Consider the following 15,375-nt stretch of genomic DNA (forward strand, 5'->3'; position numbering starts at 1 on the left):
TTCAATGATGTAGCCACCTTGAAATTCAGCCGTTTAAAGATCCTTCCTTGACTTTGAGAAGCACCATCAGAATCCACAGGGGAGAAGAAAGATTTAAGGTACGATTGCAGCCACACTGTTGACAAGACACACAGCAGGTGTACACGACTAGGTAAGTATGTTTTTATAGTTTTGGTAATAAGAGGCATAAACACATTCTTTTTACACTGCCTGGTGTGCCTATAGTGAAGAAAGAAGCTGGAAGCAAAATGAATATATGAATACAGTTATACAAGATCAACAGGTGGAGTTTGGTTACACCTCAGTCATTTTGAAATGTCTTTTGTCATACACATTCTCAGATTTTACTGATAACCTCTTAACCTTCCTCATTTCTAACAGGATGCAAAAAGGGAAATATTTGTGTTGAAATAAGGTAACAGTACGTTTCTGAGGGCGCTGCAACGTTGTTATGCTCCACTATAAAAAAGTTCATCCCTTCTGACTGTATTCCCTGCAGCAACAGCTTGCATCCTGAAACAGGAGAAGACGTCAGCTACAGAGGTTCAATCAAACATCTCCACCAAGAGAGGTAAAAGTTACACCATAAAGGACACCAGAGATTTTTGTTAAATGTATGCAATCTTTATATGAGATATGATTTTATCAGATATGTTTCAATGTGCATACTGTAGTGCAAAGAATGGCAAACAATAAAATACTATTAATCCTAGATTTGTTAAATCTGCAAAGCATCTATGAACATATACAGTATACATTCAGTACATGAATGTTATATTAGGGGTTGAAATTAGTCAGTGGTGCTCATTAATAAAAAATATATTTTCCTCTGTAACTTCCACGTGATGTAAATAAGGTGTATATTTATTTTTGCTCTTTTTGTGTCTTTTCTGTTGAAGTTTTTTTTTATCAGGCAGTCCGACCCTGTGAGCAACAAGAGTGAAGGTAAGAACTCTGCAACTTTTGTCTGCCATAAAACTCTTCAATAAGCAGAACCTCAACTTCTAATTGTCTGTCCCCTCCTTAACAGTGGAGTCAAGGCTTTGTAGAGTTACTCTAATAGTTTCTGTAGCCTATACAGGCTTGACAAAAGAGGATCATCAGGCAGTAGATGGCCCACAAATACACTACGGTCGTGAATGTATGGTTAAAGTTCTCTGAATACTGTTGTTGTATCAGGAAAATAAACTTGTTGATCCAAAAATTAATTATTGTCCTTTTGACATTTTTGCATTTGTAAGATTAATAATATAGGTTATCGTTAGAGTTGTACCGATACTGCCTAAAATGCAGTATCAGCCTATGACCAATCCGATACCACGTCATGCCTCACGTCATTACGCATACGCACGCTACAGGCAAACGAAACGGAAATAGAGCAGAGTTTAAAAAGCATTCTACTGTAGCCTTTAAAGTGACTTTATTACCAAATTGTGTGGCTGCACTTTAACCAGTGTCTTGATCTGTGTCAACACTGGATAATAATAATTAAAAAAAAGTTTTATGGCATTCGTTCTACTATTATGTATTTATTTCTTAATATTTTAGTTTTTAGTTTTAGGAGTTGAGACATACAACAATTCATATCCCATCCATGTTTTTTTTTACGCGCTGGTATCGGATCGGTACTTGGTATCAGGAAGGAAAAAGTGGTATCGGTACATCTCTAGTTATCGTGTTGGTATCGGTGAAAACACACAGATCATTTTCAGCTATTGTTATCTGACCTGAAATTCTATATCCATTAGAGATGCACGGATGGCGTTGAGTGCTCCCGAATCCTCGTGCACTCACCAATCATCCACCCTCCACCCACCCGACGTAATTATCTTCTGAAATTTAGAGACCTGTACCCAAACATTAAGTTATTGTATTTACATTTCCTGATTTTAATTTCTCTCTCACTGTTTTGGCATCCATGGCAAGGAGGTCTGGTGCTGGTTTGATTCAGGATTCAGCACGTGGGGCGTTGCCATGGAGGTATTATACAGGGCGTTGCCGACAGTCTGACATCTACAGTAGTTGGTCATTTTGTGCCTGACGGAAAAAACATATAAATACTTTTTTTTTTTGGAAAAGTGCTATATCAATATAGGTTATTAAATACGAATATAACTGACAAATCCACCCGCAATCCACCTGACATTAATTACAATGTTTTATTGGCCCACCCATCCGCGGATTGTGGATATCCGCAAGATTTGCATCTCTAATATTCATGCAGATCTACATAGAACTGCAGCTTTTTCTGTTGTTTCATGATTGTTGATAATTTAAGGTTCAGACAGACATGCTTATAAGAGGCAGGCAGGATTGGGTGTTATCGTGAACTCTTATCAGACTGCTTTTCAGTGAGCAACAATTTTATGTTTTGCAGGTAATAAAAATATCCAAATGAAAATAAAGTCACAGTTTCAACAGCATTGCGGGGACTTCCACAACGTCCCCATTCTCATTTCATTTCATGCGCTATGAACTTTATATGGTATTTATTAAAGGGAATGATGTGTCAAGGACAAGAATTTAGGGACAAATGTTTTCCCTTTTATGTTAAAATCTCTTAATAACTTGATCTGTGTGCAGATGGCTGGTCTGTGTGGGATGGCTGTGATGCTGGCCTTCAGCATGTCCATTGGAAACAGCTTGGCTGTGGATGTGACTTGGGTCACAAATCATGCAGGCATCCTGAACCAGTGAGTCAATATGCTGCTAGTTGTTGGAGGTACAAAAGAAAGTTCAGCATTCCTTAACTTTTGTGTGAATATAAATGATGAGACTGTTGTTCTTAGCAACAACCATTCAGTTTTTGCATGCAGTAAATGTGTTATTTTCACCTCATCTAAAAATGGTGTATGTGAATATTACTGTGGTCCCAGACAGTCTTGGAATTACATAAAGTGGGTATGTCTGGAAAACTGAGTCTCCCGAGGATCCAGTGAGCCCAACTGTATTCATGTATGATGATGTTCAGATATGTCTAGGATAATCAAAGCTTCATAAAACTTTACAACCATAAACTACAGACCTAGTTTAGGGCATTCAGAGGATGTTTGGCTTCAGGTAACACTGTTCCTATACCACACCCTCTGCAAAGCACTTCTGCATTTTTTTTGGTCACTCAATAGTCACTGACTGTTGAGTCACGAGCTAAGACCACAGCAGCAGCTAACACCCGACACCGAGCGTCTTAACAGTCCTAACAAACTCAAACAGACACAGAAACAGCTCGACTGTGTTAAACATGTTTATTACCCTAAGTTAACATAAGCCATTCCATGCTAACAGTTAGCCCCGTCACTGTGTGTTTATTTGCGTGCAGGCAGACTCTCACCAACTGTTGCCGGCCGCTGTGGAGCTCACACGACCGCAGCAGTAGTCTCATGATAAACACAGAGAGAGAGAAAAGAAAGAAAGAGCAACAGCAGGGCAAGGGAGCACTAATATGCTACATGCAGCCCTGACATAAGATAAGATTTTACCAATTCATATATAGTACACAGATGCATGCAAAAGTTTGGGTACTCCTGGTCAAAATTGTGTGTACTGTGAACAGCTAAGCAAGTAAAAGATGATTTCAAGAAGGCAAAATGTTAAAGATGACACATTTGTTCAATATTTTAAGCAACATTAAAAAAAATCAATTTTTTACAGTTTCAAAATAACAAAAAATGAAAAGGGCCTGAAGCAAAAGCTTGGGCACCTTGTATGGTCAGTAATTAATTAATCTTCACTTAACTCTTCACAATACAGAAATTTTGACCAGGGGTGCCCAAACATTTGCATACCACTATATATATGAACAGTGATTAAAAAAAAATAATAATAATGATATTCACATGTGGGATGGGCGGTGGCAAATTCTCTATAAACTGAATGTCAAAATGAGTACTCAAGTACTCATACCCATCCCTCACATAAAGTGCATTGATGTATCTACTTTGGGTCAATTTTTAAGGTTCTTAACTCTTATAGTAAATGTTTTACATATTTTAATATGGATATTTTTTAATAATGGTCCGTGTTTGAGGGTTCCTTGTATAATTCACAACAATGGTCTCTCAGAATCTTTTTCATATCTTGTATCCCTGCTGTACACGAGTGTTTTATCTAAGTCTGCTGACTTTAGTGAAGTCTCTGCTATCTTTGATTCTACATCTCTTTGGCTGACTGAGAGATAAAGCAGTTGCTACTCATAATTCTGAATTTTTAAAATCAACCACATCCATTCATCCATTTATTTATTCTTTTACTATCCATATGAACCCATCTCCATCCATCAAACTTTGTATCTATAATCATACTCTGACACAAGGTAACACTGTGTGTGTGTTTTCTTTGGCAGGATCCGCATGGAAAACGTGCAGGTCTGTTTGGCTGTAAACTTCCCAGTGGACGACAAAAAGCTCGAGGAGGTCACGAGAGAGACTCCCTATGTGATAACAGGGTATGGAGGAGGGGATGTGTACAAAGGGACCAATGTGGTTGCAGCAATGCCTCAAGAAAATACATCACCATCTGGAAACCCATACACTGATCATGCAGAGGCACGTGTTCTGGACAATATAAAACCTTTAGTTGACAACAGTAAGGATCATATTCTGGTCCTCTATTCTTACCTTTCTCCATGTGGTCAAAAGTGTACCAGCACAGATCCTAAACACAAACGCACCAATATCTTGGACAAGATTAATAACGCCTTTCGGAATTCCAAATGGACAGACCGTGCCTTTGTGTTTACTAAAGTATTCGATGGGTACGGTAGAACTCAATTTTCCATAGATGATATTAGAGGGACCTTTAATAGGCTCGCAGGGACTCAAATTGGTCAGAACATATTCCGTTGTTACTTCTCACATAAAGGTCTCAGTTGCATCAAGTGCTTCAACAATGGAGTACTTTCAGACGAGTGTGTTCATAACTAGGCCTAGATGTGTCAAAGCCACAACAGGGACTGTGGTAGAGTTTCCATGGAGGAGAGGAGATCTGGGGACCACAGTGATTCAGGTTCAAGTGGAATTTTAAACAAGTTATTTGCTTAAAAATGCACTTTCCTCTATAAAACTACAAGCTATGTCACTGCTGCTGAGGACCCACACACACTTCAGATGTGTTCTTTGGTCCAAACCAGTAACCAGCAGAGCTCACATTTCCTTGCACACATACTGTTGAGGTGTATGGTCATTGTTTACCTGAGTGTTGACTGATCTGGGGGTTGTTTCATGGAACTGATGGGAATCATGTTATGTACTCATGGCAGTTTGGTCTGAAGAGGACAGAGACTCATATTTTCAGGAGTCTCAGTGTGGTTTTAGGTTCAGAGGCATTTTCTGCCCTGTCCAAATTAATCGAAACTGAACTAACTGAAATACAGTAGACTGTGCTTCAGAGTTTAAACAGCCACACAATAAAATGACTAACTGTATTCAGTTTGAGTTTTGCTGATATAAACAAAACAACTTGACAAGATAAAAAGGGAAAATTGAGATTTGGTAGAAAAGTAGTCTGACTCCATGAAACCTTAACAGTTACTGTAACTCTGAGAATAAAGCAAAAACATATTGTACCCTATTTCAAAAGTCAAAAGTAATATTTTGCGTACTTGATTACATGTTAAATAATAATAATAATAATAATAATAGTGAATGTGGATGTTTAATGTATATCAACCTCAGGATTTTCAGGACGCATGTCATTGTACTCAAGACTTGGGTAAAGCATTACCAAACTCTCTGATGTTCTGCTCTTTCTGATTAAAGCCTGGCTCAGCATTGATCTGTCTGTGTGTCAGTCATTTGGGAACTCCTGCATCACAAAACTGTTTCTGATAACAGTACTAGTTTATAGCTTATGTGCTCACACCTGTAAGTAAAGTTTATCAGTTTGAACTGAATTTGACTGAATATAGGTAAAAAACTTGATGATTTTATTTACCATCTACACAGTGTCCCACCTTTTTTGGTATTGGGGTTGTACCAGATTGCATTAGTTTTACCTATGTATGCCTATAAATAAAATAAATGTAATAAGAGTGTCGTTCAACTTACAACTTACATTAATATATTTTAAAATGAAGAAAACTTCAATTCAATTGTTTTTCTTTTAAAACACATTTTAGTAACAAACACATCTCATTTGTGTATTGCCACTGCACTAATATTTGAAAGTAAAGTAAGTAAGTAAGTAAAAAGGTGTCTTTGCATTTAGCCAATGTTTCTATGCTCTAGAAAATTCTTCCTCTTTTACACAGACAGTAGAAAGCACACTGCCCTTTCTTCCTTATTTTGGCCAAAACCAAAATCTTGAATGTGCAAGTCACAATGAAGCAGCAAACTTGGCTTTACACCTTCTGAAAGAGGCAGCACAAGCTGTCTGAGGGTCTCTTTACAAGGTTTAAAGAAAAGCTATTTTAACTGCAAATTTACAGTTTCAGAGAAAAGTCAAAATGAATAATTACAAAATACTTTCTTTTTTAAAAAAGAAATGAGACGAATTTTGGTGTACAGAGATGAATCTGTGCTTCTTTTGGGCTCACTGGTATGATCTACTTGTCAGTTGGTCTCGATAAATTCTGGGCAGATTACCATAAACTCTGCTGTAAAAAAAAAAATGGTCTGATGAATCCTAATGATTTCCATGACCACCAACCTCTCCTCTAGCACCACTATCAGGACAAAAGTTTCCTTGTGCACAAGAAAAGAGAAATGACAAGCTCAGGCATCTCAGTGTCTGCAGCAGAGCAGGTAGACTGAGGGTACAATTGCAGCCACATTGGTAATCTGGTTAAAAGACTGTAGCTGTAGCTGGTGTAGACAACTAGGGGGCACAGAGACTAAATACAAATCCAGGGTGAAAGCACACATATAGTCCTGAAGCCACAGCTTGTGGGAAGTGCACCAAGCACAATAATACTGACCTCACCAGCCAGGGAGATGTGCAGGTACACAGTGATTCTAAAGTTTGTAATCTCCTGTCACAAAAGCTTGACTAGGTCCAGTCAGATGTGGTGGGAGGACTACTCTGTCTATGTTTGAATGGTCTTTGATGCTTTTAGGTTGGAAAAAGTCCTCTTTAAGCTGCTTTCACACCACCAGTCATTTCAGTGAGGGGATGGCGGCAGAGGGGAAGTGGTTTCCAACATGGCAGTAGGGGTATAAAGTGGCTGCCGCCCACGTGCACATTCACTGAGTTTGCTCTGAGTTCACTGTGTTGAACTTGGGCTGCTGCCTGGCTTTGGCCAATCAAATAGTGGGCATCATGATAGCAGAAAAAAGACAAGATGGAGGAGCTGATAACATTGGTGTCTGAATACCCGGAGTTACGCTGCTGGCAACTCATAAAGACAACCAGAAGAAAAACTGGGCCTGTGATGACATTTCCAGATGACTGGGAAATTGTCCAAATATCTAGAAATCTTTGGTAATAGGGGTGTGCCACAATATCTCGGTCATGGACCTTTATATGATGACATGAAATGATCTGAAAAATTCCTATCGTGATACTCGCAATATTTCGACTTGTTGATATAGTGACGTCATACTGTTACCCCCGGCGACAACAAGCATGGCTGAAAGTGAAATTATTACCGACTCTGCGGTGGTTTTAGAAAGAGGAGCAGCTTCAGTAGTGTGGAATAAACTGTGGCATCCTGAATGTTTTACTTCTCACTCTTTTAGCAACTTACCGCTCAGAGGGAACTCATTCAGCGGGTCCTCAGGCAGCAGCACAGCATCTCTCCCTCTCCTCTCTCACCATGGGTACACGGGAGTCGGTGTCATCGAGAAATTTTGTCATAAACCTTTGGTAATGTAAACCTACGTGTGGGCACTGGAATGACCTATTTCACATTTTATACCACTTCCTGTGTCCACTATGTGGCGCTGGAGAAGACGCTAATTATACGTCATGTTGCTGTGAATCAATTGTAGACCCCACCACATAAATTTCAGTTAAACTGAAAGAGAAGCATCTGAACAGACGTACTTCATGTTGCCAGAAGGCAGCACAATCACTATGACACCTAATGTGCATGTAGTTGGCTGCAGGCCTGGAGCGTCACAAAACAGGTGAAGTTTGGTGCAGAATGAACAAGGTACACAGAAGTCACAACAACTTCCTGTCTGGTGGCGACACATGGAAATTTGACGGCTAGCCACGGTCACTTGGTTCGACAAAAACTCAAGCTTTAAGCAACTTTTGATGTTCAGTGTCTTAAGATGGTACAGACAAAATTTGAAGTCAATCAGATTAAATCTGTAGGATGAGTTAGTTAAAGTACAACCTTATAAAGTTACACATAACATTCAAAATGGCTGACTTCCTGTTGGGTTTACGGTATTGCCCCAAAGAGACATTTTTGCGCGTCTTGGGATGTTACATGTGCCTACCAAGTTTCGTACATGTAGGTGAAGCCAGCTTTGGTGGCTGCTTTGTAGAAATTTTGTAGGGGGCACTACTGAGCCATTTTTTGGAACCCAGGTGCAAGACCCCTAAAATATCATTTTTTTTACTAGATGTGATATGTTTGCAAAGTTTCTTGAGTTTTTCAGTATGTTAAGCCTCTCAAAAATTAGATTAATTTGGAGGAACAATAAAAATCCCTTGGATTTCAATATGGGCCTTGCACTGCGTGGTGCTCAGGCCCTAAAAATCAAGGTAATTTTTTCTGGCATTTCTACTTTTTTGCAGTATTAAAAACGTACTGAACCTTAACACCACTGTATCATACTGAACTGTAAATTTCCTGAACAGTAACACCCCTAGTAGATGGGTAGGAAAACACTATGTTTACTCCATTGTGAATATTGATTACATCTTTTACAATGTGGTACAACAATTGCATGCCTACAATGTAGAAGTGAAACATCAGCCTTCAGCTCCTGCATCACGCAGTAACAGAGACAGTCATTTCCCTCCTTTGATATAACCTCTGCCCTTTCACAGAGAACATTACATGATCCCATGAATGCAAATGACTACCTGAGAACTTTCTAAAGCTATGGCGAGAGTTGAACACTCCCACTGGTAGATTTCATTACTGAAAATGGAGACATGACTTGAGTTTGAGTAAATTGAATGAATCATTCTCAGAGTTCCCCTTTACCTTTTCTAAACGTTTATCTCCAAGGTAATCAAGTCTAATATGTTCTTTAAAAAAATCGCTCCTACTCAAAACTTCTGCTTCGAGGGTGACTGTTGTTCCTGCTGTCTTTGTGCTGAAATCTTCATTACACAAGTCAGAACCAAGAGTTACAAATTCTTTCATACTGTACAACAGCTTTCTCTGACTGGCCTCAAGAAGCTAACAAAATACGATATAAAACAACACTGCATATTGTACAAAAGGTATTTAGGTTTTCTGCTGAAATGTGAGCTAGAGTCAGAGAAACGGGCCAGTGCAAGTAACAACTGAGTGAAGTTTACAAAAATTTAGGTCCAAATAACTGCTAACCATGTAGTGTCAGTGTGTCACTGTTTGTGCTGTGTGTACAAACAACTGATCAAATACATTTTTCAGTCATAAGATATTAAAGGTCAACAGAAGACAAATGGGAGACAGCCCTAGAACAGATTCATAAAGTGTGTGCAAGACATGGCCTTCTGCAGTTCAAGGTAATACATCGCTTACACTGGTCTAAACAAATACTCAGTCGGACATTTCCTGAAGTAGATCCTTCATGTGTAAGCCGTGGGTTTGCACCAGCATCATTGGCTCGTGTCTCCTTGTGTTGCCCGAGGAAGTAAAAATGCTGGAGCCATATTTCAATGACTTCATCGAGAATTATAAAAAGACCTACGGACTTAGATCCTTTGATGGCGGTTTTAGGAGTTTCAGACTCAAACATAGTTAAGAACAGTGTGGAACACATCATGGTGTCATTTGTCAGCCTTCTAGCATGCAGACTGATTTCACTCAACTGGACACAGAGAACTGCACCAACACATTCTACGAAGGAGGATGAGGGCCACGCTAAAGACAAAAAAAAAAAAGAAAAAATTGATTTTGAGAATAAAGTCTTAGATCTACAAGTGTGGATGAATGAAAAATGAAAACAATAAACATTATTTCGGGTGATTGGCTGCCTGGGGTTCCTTCTCTTTAAAAAAGTTCTGTTGGGTCCCACCTTCTGCCACCGGTCGTGGGGAAGGTGGGAAGTTTGGGAGAAATGCAGCCGCCTTCCTCTCTCTAGGGAGCAAGACCCAGGCGAAGCAGGAGTTGGCCTCTTCTAGATGACAAAGACCCAGGTAGAGGAAGCACAACTCGGGGGCATCTGACGGGGGCATGGGCACAGTACAGGTGAGGCCCAGCTTGTTGTCAGTCATATTCTTGAGATAAGTCACATAGAGAGAAAAATATGCGACACCAGAGGGTAACAAAACTCACGGAAGATCCGCTTCAAGGTGGCTGAATGAAAAAGAGTCGAGCTGCGGAGGTGAGGGGTTTACATAGAGGGAAGATGCTCATCGCCCACTACCTCCTAATTGGATGGTGCGATAAAAAGATTCTTCTTCAGGGCCCGTTAGAGGACTACACACATACTCATTGAACTGGAGTTTCATCCAGGTAACTACTATTTTTCTACTATTTTTTTTTTTTTTTTTGCTGTGGTGTCCATTTGTCCATAACGTTATCAAAGCATCATACATTCAAAAGTATTGCTGCTTGACATAGTGGGAAAATGACACAGTTTGCAACCAATGCCTTGGACCTTGGCACATAAAGTAGAGTACCACATGTCACTGTACACAAAGCACACTAATGTGTGGGTATTTTCCACTGCATTAGCAAATGCCCAGACACTACAAAATATATCACTACATGGTGTCAGTGTGAGTCACATATGGTCCGATACAGACTGATTTGCAGTTTGGTCTGGATCCTGTCCCTGGTCTGGGCTTTGAGGAGTTCTGTTTTGTTTAAGCTACAGTCTGTTGCAAAAATAAATCTTGTGAGAATTTTGTGAGAACTGTAACGGCTTTCGCCCTGTGACATAAGGCTTTCTTATCTTTGTTTCAAGTTTCTCATGAACAGATGAAGAGGCAAGATGAAAAGAGGAAGATCTTGGTTTAGGGTTGAGCCTTCTAGTCATCCACCAAGCAGAAGTCTTCATCTTATCTAAACCTCTTCATGACTAAGCTATCAGCGAGCTCACACAACAGCGTGGGATCGCTGCTACAGTTTGTTCCCACTGAAGGAGTTGTGGGCTGTTGCTCAAAGGCACATCTAGGCAAAACTCACAGAAAAACTCGTCTGCCAGACTTTATACTAATTAAAAAAGATAAAACCATGAAACTCCCATCCTTGCAACACTACACTGGCTACCTGTGAAGTGTTGAATTGATTTGAAACTTTTACTTATAACTTTTGAAGCTCTACATGGCCTTGCTCTAACATACATTATGAGCCTGGGTGCTGCCTGCACTCCTCAGGTAGCACCCTGGAAATTTTCCGTTAGAGCCCCACAGCTGTGGAACTCCTTACGTGAGGAACTTAGGTTGGCACATTCAGTGTCTTCATTTAAAACACTTGTCAAAACATACTTTTACAGGAAGGCTTTTTTTGTGTGTCTAGTTTCTATCCTTCATCCTGTGGGGGGTGCTCCGGGATTATGGGGTTGGTGGCCCCTTGCTAAGGGCCATCCAGTCCCTGTACCGAAGGAGCGTGAGTCTGGTTCGCGTGGCCGGCAGTAAGTCGGACCTGTTCCCGGTGAGGGTTGGACTCCGCCAGGGCTGCCCTTTGTCACCGGTTCTGTTCATAACTTTCATGGACAGAATTTCTAGGCGCAGCCGAGTGGTGGAGGGTGTCAGGTTCAGTGACGGGAGGATCTCGTCCCTGCTTTTTGCGGATGACGTGGTCCTCCTAGCCCCATTGAACAGTGACCTCCAGCTTTTGCTAGGATGGTTCGCAACCGAGTGTGAAGCGGCTGGGATGAGAATCAGCACCTCCAAGCCTGAGGCCATGGTCCTCAGCTGGAAAAGGGTTGATTTCCCACTCCAGGTTGGGGGGGGGGGGGTCCTGCCTCAGGTGGAGGAGTTTAAGTATCTCAGGATCTTGTTCACGAGTGAGGGTAGGATGGAGTGGGAGATTGACAGGTGGATTGGGGTGGCGCTTAACCGATGCATTGTGGTGAAAAGGGAGCTTAGCCAGAAAGTGAAGCTCTCGATTTACTGGTCGATCTACCTTCCAACCCTCACCTATGGTCACGAGCTCTGGGTAGTGACCGAAAGAATGAGATTGCGAGCACAAGCGGCCGAAATAAGTTTCCTCCGCAGGGTGGCTGGGCTCAGCCTTAGAGATAGGGTGAGGTGCTCGGACATCCGGGAGGGACTCAGAGTAGAGCCGCTACTCCTCCATATAGAGAGGAGCCAGTTGAGGTGGTTCGGGCATCTGGTAAGGATGCCTTCCGGATGCCTCCCTTGGGAGGTGTTTCGTGTATGTCCAACCGGGAGGAGACCTCGGGGCCGCCGCAGGACACGCTGGAGGGATTACATCGCCCGGCTGGCCTGGGAACACCTTAGGGTTCCCTGGAAGAGCTGACGGAAGTGGCTGGGGAGAGGACTGTCTGGGCTTCTTTGCTGAGGCTGCTGCCGCGACCTGGACCCGGATAAGCAGAGGACGACGAGTACGAGTAGTTTTTATCCTTCTTTTATCAATTGTATCATTTATTTATTTTTTTTAATTACACTGATTTATCTGGTCTTAGCCTATAATGTTCTTATTTCTGTTTTTATCTTGATGGTGTGTACTATTTTATTCGTCTCATAAAGCACTTTGTAACTGTGTTTCAAAAGATGCCATACAAATAAAGTTTATCATTATTATTATTATCTTCTTTGGCATAAAGGTCACATCCAGTTTAATAACCATTTACATCTTAATGAACGTCTCCGGGGATAGATGACAACACATAAAGCACTGTTTTGTACATACCATCCTCTCTGGATATTGAGCTACAGCATGACTGTGCTCACACACTGAGGTCACGTAAAGTGCTGTGAGTTTTGCTTTTTGTGCTGAATCACAGGGAAGAAAAAATATAGCGTCAAAAATGTCAATCTCAATATCCCAGAGCAACAGGTGACGTCCTGCTTGTTTTGTCAGACCTACAGTCACAAAGCCAAAGGCATTCAGTTTGCTTTCACATAACACAAAGAAATGCAGCAATATTTAGCATTTTTGTTTGAAAAATTATAAATAAACGTATTCATAAGTGTTTGCTTGATTAATTAAATGTAACAGATTTTCTGTCAATCAAGAAATAGTTTGATGTTTTTTTACATGAACTCTCAGGAGAGGAGTTTTCCTGCATTTTGTTTTGCTTCCAGCACTGATGTCTAAAATCTGACCTGCATATAGATAGTTTGTTGTTTGGCTCACTCATCCTCAGTTTACTGTAGGGCTGCACAATTATGGTTAAAAATTAAAATCACGATTATTTCTGATAAATACTGAGATCACCATTATTTATCACATTAATTCTTTATTTTTAGTGACAAAATATTTTACTACACTGTCACATTTGAATTAACAAAGCACTGCTTTTACCTCCATGTTGTACTGCATTCCTGTCAATGTACAAATCTTGGCATCAAAATAAGACTAGTTTTTATTAATAGTTAATAGTGCATCTTCTAGAAACTGAATATGAATAAAATTGTACCAAAACAATTTACCCAAGATATAACCAACAGAGGACTGCTTTTACTTTATATTGTGCTACATTCCTGCTAAATAACAAATCTTGGCATCAAAATAAAGACTTACAATAAGATTCTTCTTCACCTGGAGTCAGTGCATCTTCCAGAGATATGTATCCGCTGCATACATTTTTTACAGTGGTCACAGCACTGTGACACACCGCAGTGTTGCTGTTATGACTGTCTGAGTTGACACTGGGCAAGGTCGGGGTTTAATGGTTATGGCACAGCAACATTAGTGACGTTATTCTACTTTGCCTTCATGCGTTCTTCATGCTATAGCAGATTGTGGTGTTTTATCAGGTGGTTTAACAAGTGAGTTGTGTTGCTTTGCGGCACAGACAAATCTCATTCACTCTTTGCGCATGATTTGTTTTCTCCTGTGTCCAAACAACAGATGATAACGGTTGATAGCAAATGATTTTTGCTCATCTACTGTTGAAACATTCAGAAAAGTTTCTCACAAGCTGCAGGGTGCGTGTGCAGCAGACAGCTCTTAAAAAGTGGAGACTGCTGTTAGTTAAGGAAGTGCTTGATTTGACATGCAGCAGAGTTTTCTGTGAACCAAGCTTGCATTTTTAACATCAATATCACAGTCAATCACGTTCATTTAACTGTGGGAAGACAAAATTGTGATCGTGATTATTATTTGACTAATTGTGCAGCCTAAGCTAACTTTGTATCTTTATCTCCAAAGTCCAAGCAGCAACCTCCGAGGTTGAAAGATGAAGCCAATGCTGACTGCTGAAAATTGCAGTTCTCTTGATGGCCACTTGAGGCTGGCTCCAGAAGCAAGTCAATTAAAAATTAACATGTTTATAGCCTGGAACAAAAAACAGGTTTGGACTCTATAGCTAATTTCACCCCTTCATGACAACTGTACAGGGCTGAATTTTTATAGCCAAATACGGTCTCTTCTGGTTTAAAAAAAAAAAAAAAAAAATCTATACAGGTTTTAGAACATGGCACTCTTAAATACTTGATTGTGATTGGTCAATCAACAAAATTCTGTGGTGTTTATTTCTTGAGGTATCACCGCTGCTCTGCTACTCCGTTGCTAAGGACGCCATAGCAACAGCCTTAGGGCTCATTTATGCTCAACGTCAAATACGGATCCGGATACGGACGGAGCCTTCTGTCCGTGCTCCGCGTTCATTTCGTCCATATTTCTGCACGTTTCCATAAAGCTTACGGATACGGGCCAAACGGAGCAGTACCACCGGGAACCATGGGGGCAGTGTTGCTGTCACTACCCGATACGTAGCTCTAGTGAGACACGAAGAAGAAATAACAATTCAATTTCTCTCATCGGCAGTACTAGAGAAAAGAATTCTCTGTCCTCCAGTCGCGATGTATTTAACGGCCTCACCAACCACCACCTCCTACAACGCTGCCTCTGTTTTTGTCTTTTATGCAAGAGGTACATTATCAATATCTCCTCCACAGTCGCCATGTTTGTTTTTGAGTTTGTTGTTGTCATAAACTTTTGACGGTGGGCTGCCTCCTGGTGGATATATTGGTTAACATCCATGCCAACGTAAAGGGCGCATGGAAGTATGTGGGCAGTGACGGTAACATCGTTTGAAACGGACGTATACATTTTCGTACGTAAAGGGAGCATAAATGAGCCCTAAGACTGAGGAGCATCAAAATCAGTTAACGTTCATCCACACAGGCCAA

The 15,375-nt window shown here is 40.7% G+C and overlaps 1 long non-coding RNA gene across 1 annotated transcript; it reads left to right on the top strand.

Moving 5' to 3' along the window:
- The first annotated feature begins 425 nt into the window (after positions 1–425).
- LOC117255086 (uncharacterized) lies at positions 426–5,767 on the top strand. The gene is made up of 4 exons (XR_004501536.2): positions 426–571; positions 900–945; positions 2,584–2,693; positions 4,343–5,767. It is a non-coding gene; the product is annotated as an uncharacterized LOC117255086 (long non-coding RNA).
- The last annotated feature ends 9,608 nt before the right edge of the window (positions 5,768–15,375 follow it).

This window comes from Epinephelus lanceolatus, chromosome 3 (assembly GCF_041903045.1).
Source record: "Epinephelus lanceolatus isolate andai-2023 chromosome 3, ASM4190304v1, whole genome shotgun sequence".
Classification (NCBI taxonomy): Eukaryota; Metazoa; Chordata; class Actinopteri; order Perciformes; family Serranidae; genus Epinephelus; species Epinephelus lanceolatus.